This window comes from Pristis pectinata, chromosome 2, assembly GCF_009764475.1.
Source record: "Pristis pectinata isolate sPriPec2 chromosome 2, sPriPec2.1.pri, whole genome shotgun sequence".
NCBI classification, from domain to species: domain Eukaryota; kingdom Metazoa; phylum Chordata; class Chondrichthyes; order Rhinopristiformes; family Pristidae; genus Pristis; species Pristis pectinata.
In genome coordinates this window covers 115108719-115122382 of record NC_067406.1, presented here as the reverse complement: position 1 = coordinate 115122382, position 13664 = coordinate 115108719, and the positions used below count along the sequence as shown (strand labels likewise).

The 13664-nt window shown below is 41.4% G+C and overlaps 1 protein-coding gene across 6 annotated transcripts in view; it reads right to left on the bottom strand.

Moving 5' to 3' along the window:
* The window catches only part of LOC127584880 (arfaptin-1-like), a 121643-nt gene that overhangs the window by 100053 nt on the left and 7926 nt on the right, over positions 1–13664 (bottom strand). The window lies entirely within an intron of this gene.

Sequence of the window (13664 nt, the reverse complement as noted above, 5' to 3'; positions counted from 1 at the left end):
AACCATCCATTTGTAATCAAAAGTTAAACAGTACAAAAGGATCTTCAATTAAGTAAAGACCAGATTGTGCCAAGTATGTTAACAAAGCTGCAAAAAAAATACCAATTTCATATCATATCATAGTATTCCAGAATAAAATGATTGCTTTTTCTCATAGGATGCATGTATCTGTGAATAAAACATAACAAATGATCCCATGAAATGTAAATACAAATCATGTCATAATATTTTAATATAATTATTGTTCCATTCTGCCAGTCATAAAATGTATTGAAATGATACAAATTCCCTACCTCAACAATATTTACTAATGTGAAAATTATCACACCCATTACCCAAGAACAAGAACAAAATATTTGGCTTTTCATAGGATTCATTTCCTCCATTCACGTTTGCGAGCTTCCTCTTCCCAGAAGGATTAGCCAATTTCTGAGCTCTGCAAACACTATTTTGAAATGAGGTAGCATACTGAAAGGAGTCTTGCATGAAAAGGAGCTGAGCAGCAGCCTTGGGTAGAAGCTAGTTGCCTAGGAACAGTGGAGAACTTTGGGAAAGGCCTTATATATAAAATGAGAAACAAAAAACTTACCCAACTAAAAATCAAATGTTTAAAGCCAAATGGTAGGCGATTTTGAATGACCTGATGGGAACCTGCAACTACAGCAGAAACTTCCTCTCTAAGATCCAAACATTTTGCATAACATTTCCGCAGTGTTATCAATGGCAAAGAAAATATTACGCAAAACTAATGATAATAAAAAATATGGGTGACCAAAGGAAGTGTGGGGGGGGAACATGTCATATTATTCTGAAATATTTATTAGAAACATGTGATATTTTATCATTGATGATTAACAACCAAAATTTTTTTCACTAGGGAAACAGCTTCTCATAACTCAATTTAAATCTGCTATTAAAGATATTGTTCTCTTCTGCACACCAGGGGCGCCAACACCCTTGACCACTGCTATACAACCATCAAAGGTGCCTTCCGAGTCACCCCCTCGTCCTCACTTTGGGAACTCAGACCACTAGGCTGTGCTCCTCCTCCCTGCATACAAACAGAAACTGAAACAGGAGGATCCGGTACGGAGAGTCATGCAGTGCTGGTCTGAGGAAACAGATGAGCTCTTATGTGACTGCTTTGAGACAGTGGACTAGTCCATGTTCAAAGACTCAGCTGCCAGCCTTGCTGCCACCATCACAGACTTTATCAGCAAGTGTGTGGAGGACTGTGTACCAAAGAAGACAATATGGGTGTTCCCAAACAGGAAACCATGGATGAACCGGGAGATCCACTCCCTACTGAAGGAGAGGACTGCCGCACGCAAATCTGGTGATCCTGATCTGTACAAGACATCGAGGTATGACCTTCAGAAAGCTATCAGGGATGCCAAGAGGCAATACCGACTCAAAATAGAGTCCCTGTCCAGCCGTCAGTTATGGCAGGGCTTACATGCCATAACAAGTTACAGACAAAGTCGGGCTGCATAACTAACAACAGCGCATCCCTTCCAGATAAACTTAACACATTCTATGCGCGTTTTGAACAGAAGGGAAGTGGATTGTCACGATCCACCCCGACAGCCACCAATGCAGCTGAACCTGTGATCACAGTGGAGGACATAAGATCAGTCTTCCGGAGAGTGAATACGAGGAAAGCACCTGGCCCAGATGGTGTCCCTGGTCACGTGCTCAGATCTTGTGCTGATCAGCTGGCAGAAGTATTTGCGGACATATTTAACCTCTCCTTGCTTCAATCTCAGGTTCCCACCTGTTTTAAGAAGTACACTATCATCCCGGTACCAAAGAAAAGCAAGGTAACATGCCTCAATGACTACCAACCAGTGGCTCTGACGTCCACCACCACAAAGTGCTTTGAGAGGTTGGTCATGGCACGCATCAACTCTAGCTACCAGACAACCTGGACCCATTGCAATTCGCCTATCGCCGAAACAGGTCTACAGTAGATGCCATCTCCCTGGCCCTACACTCAGCTCTGGAGCATCTGGTCGGTAAAGACACATACGTTAGACTATTGTTTATTGACTACAGCTCTGCCTTCAATACAATAATCCCAAGTAAGCTTGTCACCAAACTCCGAGACCTAGGACTCAACACCTCCCTCTGTAACTGGATCCTTGACTTTCTAACAAACAGACCGCAATCAGTGAGGATAGGCAGCAATACCTCCGGCACGATTATTCTCAACACTGGTGCCCCACAAGGCTGCGTCCTCAGCCCTCTACTCTACTCCCTATACACTCACGACTGCGTGGCCAGATTCTGCTCTAACTCCATCTACAAGCTTGCAGATGATACTGCCGTTGTAGGCCGTATCTCAAACAGCGATGAGTCGGAGTGGAGGAAGGAGATTGAGAGCTTAGTGGAATGGTGTCATGACAACAACCTTTCCCTCAATGTCAACAAAACAAAAGAGCCAGTCATTGACTTCAGGAAAAGGGGCAGTGTACATGCATCTGTCTATATCAATGGTGCTGAGGTCGAGAGGGTTGAGAGCTTCAAGTTCCCGGGAGTGAACATCACCAAAAGCCTGTCCTGGTCAAATCACATAGAAGCCATGGCCAAGAAAACTCACCAGCACCTCTGCTTCCTCAGGAGGCTAAAGAAATTTGGTGTGTCCCCTTTGATTCTCACCAACTTTTACAGATGCACCATAGAAAGCATCCTATCTGGATGTATCACAGCTTGGTACAGCAACTGCTCTGCCCAGGACCTCAAGAAACTGCAGAGAGCTGTGGACACAGCCCAGCACATTACGGACACCAGCCTCCCCTCCTTGGACTCTTGTCTTTACCTCTCGTTGTCTTGGTGAAGCAGCCAGCATAATCAAAGACCCCATCCACCCAGGACATTCTCTCTTCTCCTCTTCCATCGGGTAGAAGATACAGGAGCCTGAGGGCACGTACCACCAGACTTAAGGACAACTTCTACCCCACTGTGATAAGACTATTGAACGGTTCCCTTATACAATGAAATGGACTATGACCTCACGATCTACCTTGTTGTGACCGTGCACCTTATTGCACTGCCCTTTCTCTGTAGCTGTGACACTTTACTCTGTACTGTTATTGTTTTTATCTGTACTACATCAATGCACCCTGTACTAACTCAATGTAACTTCACTGTGTAATGAATTGACCTGTACAATCGGTATGCAAGACAAGTTTTTCACTGTACCTTGGTACAAGTGACAATAATAAACCAATACCAACTATATATTGTTGTTTCTTGAGGTTCACTTACATTCCTCCCATTCTAGACCTGTACCAGTAAGAAGAGGGATGTAAAAGTAACAAAAATCAGAAAGGAAACAAAGGAACTTAAAAACTATCAAGATAAATGTTAATTTTTTGTTAAATAAAAAGGCAAGGGAAAACAACTGGAAAAAAAATTGTCAAAATCTGAAAGAGAACTTCCCAAAAAGGAAAACACAAAGATGATATCTTTGGAGGAAATATTACAAATATCCACAAGATAGCACTGTTTACTATTGTGACTAGTTTCAGTTCTGAGAGAATTTCTGTGCAACATAATCCTGACAACTCAGAAAATGCAACACTGAACCACATTAAGCGGACTACTTTTAAGCTACATTAATCCTACCATGTCCTTTATTGGCATTAAAAAGTCTTATTCCTGTTTACTTTTATTGAGTATTGTCAATGCAATTACATTGTAATCTAAGTAATACCATAAAAGCTGATGGCTTTGAATTCAGCGAATGGCTTTGAATCTATTTATCTTGTTCCATATAAAAAGGAACTGAGTTTTAATTATAAATTATAATTACAAAATATCACAGACTATCTACTTTTCTGCCTTGCAAAATTAGTACTGCTATGATAGCTTTTTGGACAAATTAAAAACAATAGTTCTCATAATTCATAGTATCAGTCTAAAGTAATAATTTGAAGCTAGTCAGTTAAAAAAATTTAAAGTTACCTACTTTGCTTCAAATTAAGCCACAGTCTATATAAAAAGTTTTAGACAAAATTTAGTCTGGAATTTTAAAGTTCATAGTGTTCAAGTGATCTTCAAAGACTAAATTTCCAATACCACATGCCCATTTCTAAATTCAAGTCATTCAAGTGCGTTCCTTTATTGCAAGGAACCACCTTTTTTTTAAAATTTAGATTAGCGCCAAATGTCAGAGAGAAGTTTAGGTGACAAGGGTGGTGAAGGCACTGGATTTGAGGACATTTGGATGAGGGGTTGAGATCAGGAACATGGGTGAGGGGGTGCATTCAGCAAAAATATTAAGACATATGTTATCAGCCCACATGCACTTCCGCAATATATACAAGTTAATGCCCATGAACCAGATACTGGTCGCCAATCTTCTTGCACCATAACAAAAGCCTTACTCCGTCTGGCCCACTTGGTGGCTGTTGTGCAGCCATCCCAAATCAAAACAAAAGATGGAGACCTGGAACGTCAGAATCTTTATGGACAACTCCCCAACAGGAAAAAACGTAAATACTGCTCCTCTATCACTCTCCGGGAACTCGAGATGCTCTGACACTGCAATCACTAGCCTGAGTGAGGCAGCTCAAAGAACAGCTTCTGGAAGTGCAAATGGGAAGAGAACACCAACATATAATATGTTTTGTCATCAAAAATAGGCCAGTCTTGCAACACAACAACTATCCTGTGGGATAAGTGAACATTTCATAACCTACCAGCTGACTCTTTATCATGGAACACTATTATCATCAGCACATATACTCCAACCCTGGAAGCTATGGTTGTGGCCAAGGCAGACTTCTACTCTCGCCTTAAGAAAAACACTGGGCTGCAATAGAAGGGGACACAAACTGATCCAATGGGGTTGGAAAGGATACATGTCTCTAGAAACCCATGAATGGCAAACAGGGAGTGAAGAAAGCCAACTCCAAAAGTCCCCCTCCTGACGAAATGCTTGGAACACAATCTTGCCATAAAAAGTGTTCTTTTTTTCCCCCCAGAGATACAAGCACAAGACCTCACAGAAATACTCCCAAACCAGGCACTGGCACTTGTTAGGTTATGCAATCAAAGCTAAAGATCACAAACATGTACAAATCACCATTGCCACCACTGAATCTGTTCTGTATCTCCATTAGCCTGGCCCCAAATTAGGGAAGCATTAAGTGGCCATCTCCTGTATTAACAAATTGTTAAAGGCATATCCCTGTCACTTAATGTACTGTTCAGGACATGTCTGTTTTGTCACTTCGTATATTCAAGGAGCCATCCCTCAACACTGTAACAAAAGAGGCATACTTTGGGAGTCTGGAGATTGTGCTCAGAAGCTCTCAGACAGCCACCAGTATTTGAATATTCAAAGAGGTTCTGCCAGTTGAGATGTGGTCCCTTTGTAAATATGTAATTCTGCAAAAGTTACCTGTCTATAGTTGAAAAAAATTATAGCTATTGAAACTGTAGTTAATTGTTCATTATTGTCTTTGCCCCCATTGCCAATACCGGTCACCCACGAATGTACGCAACAGCTTTATTAGGGGGCCAGCAATGCTTTATGTTAGTGGACACAGGAGCTTCAGTATCAATAACTGACCTACCCTTGCCCACAACTGAAGAGGCTATTTATATTACTGGTGCAGGGAACAATGAGAGCAGAAAGAAGTGAGCCTCAGGTACTTGAGATAGAGGGAGGAAACCTTCCAGTAGATTTTTGGATATACCCTCAAACAATGAGGGTACTGTCTTGGGGATAGACCTAAAGACAGAGGCTGTCATAGACTCGGGGAAGGGAGAGAGTACATGGATGAGTTAGGGTCAGCAAACATGTATGATCTACAGAGCAAACAACATGGCCCACAAAGCCACAGCAGCCCCCAAGCAGGGACTGGAGACAGGAGAGTGTACGTGGGTTATGTCACGAGTCCCCAGGGGTAAGGGCCAAACACAAACAAGAACTGTCAGAAGGAGTCGGCTGCCTGCAGAGGTAGCTGTGATTAAAGTAAAGGCACGCCAGAAAGGGGAAAGTAAGGAGCAGAAAGGGAATGAGTGGGCAGATCTCAGGGCAAAGAGAGCAGCAGAAGAATAGGAGACAACAAAAATTGCTAGTGTAGAGAAAGAAACCACCAAAGCCAAATTATATGGAGATGTGAAGGACCTTTGTAACCAGCTTAAAATGATGAGGGATTGAGCAAAACAGCAATGCATTGCTGATCAGAAAGAGGAAGAGAAGGTCACCTTCCCGCAGCCAAGTCATGGTCAGGGAGCTGCCTGAAAAGGCAGGGTTCGCTCTCAGGTGGATAGTGCCACAGATGGTGCTACAGACAAACGACACCTGTACCTGTGTGCAGACCTGGCGAGGCAGCCAGTGGAAACACTGGACTCAGGTTAAATGCTATGGCTCACCTTCTTCTCACCCACACAGGTAGACCAAGCCCACCATCACAGAGAATTTAAATAACGAACACATAGCTCCTACTTCATATCTCACCGCTCCTGGTAGAGACAGATCATGAATGCAAGGGAATGGGAATGGGAATGCAGGAGACATGGAGTGTGTGTCAGCAAACCATGATGGAAGCGCTAAAGTGTAACAGTAATTGATTCTTTGTAATGAAGGATGGTTCCAGGAGTTAGACATTTAGTGATATAGATCAGAATAGAAAGGTATTGGGAAAATAGACGGGAAAGGATTATTCTGACAATCTTCTGTCATGGCGTAGAAATGAACTGTTGCCTGTGACCCTGAGACAAATTAAGTTATCCAGCTGGTGCCCCTTGCCCAGACAGTAACTACTGACAGCCACGTCTGATAATTTCAAACTTATACAGAGACAAATGGGCAGAGGTAAGGATGCTATGTATACCGCAATGGGCTAGCAGGGGAGGACAAAGCCACCATCTTTAAACACTGGCCGAAATTGAGAGGATAAAATGTATCCACAAATGTCTAGAACAACGTTTTAATGCCATCACTGTGGGAATCTTGCAGACAGCCAGTCAGGGACAACAGATAGTTTAGACGTGGGTCTACATAGTTATGGAATTAAATGGATAAGCAAGCATTAATTAAAACCAGTCTTCAGAAATAAAACCTGTTCACAATCAACTTGCACTAACACTAAGGCCACCGAAACCAATGTCAGACGTAGGACATTCAGATTCTGTACCATTGTAACTACGCAGACGAAGACAATAGATTAATTTTTGTATTAACTGGCACTCATTGAAACCTTCATGATGAAATCAAGGAAGCTGTTAAGTGGCCCTCTTCTGCATTAACACATTGCTAAAGGCATATCCCTGCCACTTAATGCATTGTTCAGGACATGTCTGTTTTGTCATTTAATATTCTGGCCGTTTGTATATTCAGGGAGCCATCCCTCAACACTTACAAAAGAGGTATACTTTGGGTGTTTGGAGTTTGTGCTCAGAAACTCTTGGACTAGCCACAAGTATTTGAATATTCAAAGAGTTCTGCCAGTTGGGATGTGCTCCCATTGTGAATATGTAATTCTGCAAAAGTTACCTGTTCACATTCAAAATGTTAAAGTTAAATTGCAAGTATAGTTATTGAAACTGTATTTATAATTTATTATTGTCAGTGTTTAAGAAGTATGAAACATCCTGTAATGTTGAGTCACAACAGAGACTGAAGATGCTGGAACGCTGGAACAACACACAAAAAGCTGGAGGAACTCAGCGGGTTAGGCAGGAATAACTGTGGGAGTTGTGGGTTTGTAGAAGATGTCGGTGGATAATCTGTCTCCCAAGATGGAGCCAGAGAGATCAAGAAAGGGGAGAGAAGTGTCAGAGACCTACTGTCTCACCTGCTGAGTTCCTCCAGCTTTTTGTGTGTTGCTGTAATGTTGAGCGTCAGGAGAGGAGAAATAGATTCTCCAGAGGATCTGCTGTGTTGAGTAAAGACTTTTGTATTTCTCAGCTACAGCCTCCGAGTGACTCAGTTCACAGTCACAACACCAAACAATAGTTTGGATGAACAGTGTAGGAGATCCAGTAACTCACTAATAACCATGACATGCTTGGATTCTATAGCACTGTCAAAACCATCTACAATCCAAAAATCCAAGGAGCCACCCTACTAAGTACCAACAACAAAGGAAATGTTATCAACTATAAAGAGGCTGTCAGCATCCAGTGAAAGGAGTACCTTGAAAAACTCCTTAGCAAGGTCTCAGAAGCAGATGGTATTCCTCCTTGACAGAGAGGGACTTCAGACACAAATTCACATCCTCATCTTCTCACAATGGCACCCAAATCCCGGTGTGGATTCTGTCAAACTGGGGGCAACTGAACATGATCTTCAGCACACAACAACTCCAAGACAAATCCAGGGAGCAATGTTGACCACTACATCACCTTTATGATCTTACGAGAGTCTTAAGCTCTGCCAACTGGGGGAATGCATGGAGAATCCTTCTCAAAATGTGTCTGTCCTCAAATTCATTCCTATTCTACAGTTGCTGCCTGATAGTATGCCAGAGTGAATCTAACCAATGGGTCCAGCACAGACCCCATCTCAGTGTCAAATGGGATCAAGCAGGGCCAGGTCATCTCAATCATTCTCACCATAATATTGTGCACATCTCAACAAGCTTCCTGCAGGAGTAAAGCCTGCTCTACAAGAAAATGATAAACAGTTCAACATACAGTGTCTCCAAAAGTCACTCCAACCTCAGCTTTCAAACTACAGTAAACAGACAATAGCTGCACATGCAGACAAATGGACGCTAAGCTCCAAGTCAGTATTGACCCATTCATTAAAGTGTATGAGAATGAACCTTAAAATAAATACTTGCAAAACAAAGGTCTTCTACCAAACTGCCTCTGATGCCTAACACAATGCTGCGAGTTGCTAGCACACTCTTCAACAATAAAGGTCCACAATGAGAATCATGGAAACATGAACCATTTTCCATAGTTCAGGAACCATCCCTCTGCAAAGATGTACATCAATGATGAAATTCATCATCACTTTTGGTGCCCAAGGAAAACAATAGCCAAATGTAAAGACCTCAAACCCAGCAGATCATTAGTTCATGATCTCCTAAGTCACTCAACTCCCACCCCCTTGGGCACCTCAAAGCATAAGAGAGGTACCACCAATGATGTCTTCAAATTGCTCCAAATCATCTGGCAAGATAACCAAATCTCTCCCAGGCCAACATCAAACCTCTAATTACACCCAGCTGGCTCCACTGGGCAAGTCACATGCTTGCATGCCCAACATTAGACTCCAAAAACTGAAATGCTACTCTGTCCTCTACCACTGCAGTGGTTTACAAGATAACTGAGAAGAAAGCACTTGAGAGAACATCAGATATTTAAGTTTCTACTATGTTATTCATGGGGGCAATAAAAGGAATAATGTGAGAAACAAAAGTCATTTGTGATATAAACAAAGCATGACTGAAATGGTAGGATTGAAAGAATGAAGGTAGAAATGAAAACAAAAACAGCAAAACATGCTCAAGTAACTGCAGAAGTCTAGAAGGATTAAAAGGCAGTCTGAAAGCACACTTCCCCAGCACATTTCTCAGGACCACTAGCAGTCAGTTCCTCCTAATCAAAAACACCAAGCATAGCCAAACCAACCACAGTGAGAGGATGTAAGAGTTGGAGTTAAGGTCAATAAAGGTATAATTAAAATCAATATTAAAGCCAACAAACTTCCTAACAAGTGCCAAAAAGAATGTTCCTAAACCATGCATTGCATTTTGTTGGACAGAAACGGAAGTTTCAAGTGGGAGCAGAAAGAAAATTTAAATGACAAATGATAGGAATTGCAGTTGGAATAGATTTTCCCAAACTATTTTCCAATGCAATCCATTTTGATATTTGAAATTTCACAAGCCCCAAGAGAAAGAACAACCATAAACAAGCATAACTTATGCACACCAAGATCCCACAAACAGCATTTACTATAGCAATACTGATTAATGGACAAATCTGAGCCAGGACACCAAAAAGAATGCTTATACTCTTGTAACAGTATCTTGAAATTCAATATCCAAGCCTCAGTTCAAAGGTGGCACATGTGACAACGCAACACCAATTAGTGGGACAGAAGTGCACTAATTAATGATTCAGAAGTGAAAATGCAGCTGCTGCAGGTATACTTACTAACATATGGGTGTAGCTGACACCAAAACCTGTAAGCATAGAAACTTTTACAGGCTTACACAATTCACAGCTATGGTCACCTGTCAGAAAACCAGAATTCCCAGTAGGCATTTGAGAGAATGCAAGGACACCATTTTTCTCTGTGTTCCTTTGTTCTTTGATTCACCCCCTCTCCTGTTTTCTTTTGTCTCCTGCTCCTTCCCTCTTGCCCATCTCCCTCCTTTTACCTTCCTCCCAATTTTCTACACATTGTATTTCTTTCTCTGACCTCTATTATTATTACCTTAAAGACTTACACCACCTCCCTCAATCAGGGTCTTTTCTCCCTCTTTCTCTCTCCTTACACTGAACTTCCTTGCCTTCTAGGAGTTACTCCAACTCTCCTCCCACTTATCTCCGAGGGGTCTTGGTAGCCAATAGATTGCAAGAGCTTGAATGGAGCATGTCACTTCCAATTGGTGGACATTGGTAGAGTGACCAATGTGATAGAGTGGGCTTAAAAATCCACATGAAATTGCGGAAGGGGGTAAAAGAGGGGCGGAAGGAAAATAAATAGGTAGTCAGTGGGGTGGAGAAGAGGGAAGGGGTCTTGTATCCAAGAACTGAATATGGCTCACAGATTGCAAATCTGTCAGCTAACCTTATCTGTGCGTGGTTTAGGAACCACTGGGCACAGCACTGAACAGGCAAAAAGTGAGTGCTGTACATTGACAGCAGGAAAAAGACAAATAATTTAAAGTTCAAATCTAAGAACCAGATGTTTGCAGCGGGATAAAATCCAACATGACATAACCTGTTAGTTTGGCTACCGTCTTTGGGCTAAAGGAAATAAATGGATTGCTTCCTCACCTTGTAGCACAGGACAATGATATTGAAGGTTAATGGGAACAAGTACCATCTTGGGTAATTGTGTTGAGAGATGACTGGAAAGTGAAAGCCGGTATTAGAGCCCAGAAGTAATTGAAAACAAATACTGAGAACAGGAAGGATTAATGTGTTTGGAAGTGGGATTGTGGCAGAAGTATCACAAAATGTTCAATTAAATGTCAATCCTAGTGGAATAGAAAGGCAGAAGTGGGACCCTATCATAGAAAGGTGATGGACAGACAAGAGCAGAATCACAAGAAATGTAAAATGACCCAAATGAGGACCATTTTCATACACAGGACTAGAGTCTATGATTAGAAAAAAGAACCTTTTAAAAGCCATGGTGTGGAAGGTGACATCTTCGGAACATACTGTACATTGATTTAGAGGAACAACGTCTATAGCTTTCTCCCAGTTTCTACACTGGATTGGCTGTAATAACAGCAGATTCTAGCACAGAATAACAGAAATATTTTTGATTAAAAAGTAATTAAAAGAAATGAGCTTGGGTCTGGAGCAGCAGTCAAGTTAGACAATGGACAGAACAGAAAATTCAGTGTTGTAGATAGGTAGAGTATTAATTAGGAAATACATGAGTGATTATAAATTGTCAGTAGGAAAAAAAGAATGAAATAATTGAAAGTTCAAGGCCAAGAATCAGATGACTGTAGCAGGATAAAATCCATCATGACACAGCTCAAGGGTCTGGAGACACAAGAGACTGCAGATGCTGGGATCTGGAGCAACAAACAATCTGCTGGAAGAACTCAGCAAGTCGAGCAGCATCTGTGGGAGGAATGGTTCGAATTCCTTTCCTCCCACAAATGCTGTTCAACCTGTCGAGTTCTTCCAGCACATTGTGTGTTGCTCAAGCCTAAGCGTTTGTTTGAAACACCATAAACACAATTATTTTCTTTGTACTTTGCAGGTTCAGATACATTTTTAAACTCACAATTTAGATGTTGCAAGTAACCATACATAACATCACAGAGATGAAAAGAACTTCAAGGTTGTGACCTAGGGAAAGGTTTATGGTATCTCAATTATCGTTGCAGTTCTGCTAGATCAGTCAATGCAAGAACAGTGTGTGCTATAATTAATGTGTTATTCTGCAAATTGATTGCAGCCTCAGATTACTAACGCACCTTACCTTAGGAGCAAATAAAATGCAAACTGATCTTCAAGAAAGTCTTAGGCAGTAAATCACAAGAGGAGGGGCAGCGTGACAGTTAAACAGATTTGTATTGTACAAATGTGCAGGTGTGCACAGATCCTAGAAACTGTTGCCAGGATATATCTACAGACTGGAACATTAGTGGACGAAACAAATCTATCTTTCAATGAGGGTGATGACAATTAAAAGTTATGTGAAGACCAGCTTTAGAGCAGAATGATGTTTGACAACATGTTTGACACTGCACTTCCATTCACAAATTTAACAGCTCAGAAAAATGTCAATACCAGATGTTTTTTCTTCATCACACTGTAACAAATTGATCAAAGATCAACCTATAGTAAATCCATTCAGCTAGCTGCCAGGTATACTCATCACTGAGACAAATTTTCCTCAAAGGATTTCACAGTTTCACCATCAAATCAGAACCCAATATTAGTTGTTCCAAATGCTGATTTCCCTTTACAGCTCTGACGGAGCCTAGTAAATATTAGCCTCAGATTTTCAATCGAATAATTGCCAGAAGTTGTAAAGTCAGAAGGTAGCAGGAAATTACCACAATATTATATTCAGGAGAAGCAAATGCCAATTTATAAACATCTAAAATCCATAATACAAATATAGCCCAAATATGCCTTTAAATGGACTCTCTTACACGCTGTTGATAATTGACAATAACAACACAAGAAAGGAGCAACAGGCCATAAAGCATCTTAGGTCTACAGGAGGTACAGAAGTCTGAAGTCCCACATCACCAGGTTCAAGAACAGATAGTTCCCTTCAACGCTTCGGTTCTTGAACCGACCGGCAAAACCCTAATCACTACAGTTTAGCAACACTATGACCACTTTGCACTAAAACAGACTTTGCTTTTTTTGTTTGTTCTAATTGTAAAAATTGTGTTTAGTTTATGTTTTTCTTGTGAATGCTGCTTATATGGTGCTATGTGCCTGTGAGCTGCTGCAAGCAAGTTTTTCATTGCACTTGTGCATACACGTACTTGTGCATATGACAATAAACTCAACTTTGGCTTGTTCCACATTGGTTTAGTAGATTCTACATATCTGATGAGGCCAATGTGGCACAACAGGCTCAACCAAATATGGAGCCTTAGATACCCGACAAGATGGGCAAGTGGGCAGTTTGAGAGGTGTTACACTCCTGTTGTTTGAATTGGGCTTCTGTGTGTTCCCAATGTGTGGGCTTAGGTTCTCCTTTTCCTCTTTGAGCAGTTCTGAGCCAAGGATTCCCAGGAGTCAACAGAGATGTTGCATTTTTTCCCCAAGGCGGCTTTGAGAACATCATTGAATTTTTGTTCAGTGCACCTGGTAATCTCTTCCCATGACAGTTCAGAATAAAACAGTTTATTTCAGGACTCTGCTGTCAGGCACATGAACAATGTGGCCTATCCAATGGAGCTAACCGAGTGTAATTACAGCTTCAATGCTGGCAACATTGGCCTGGGAGAGGTTTACTTATTCTTTCAGTGGATTGGGAG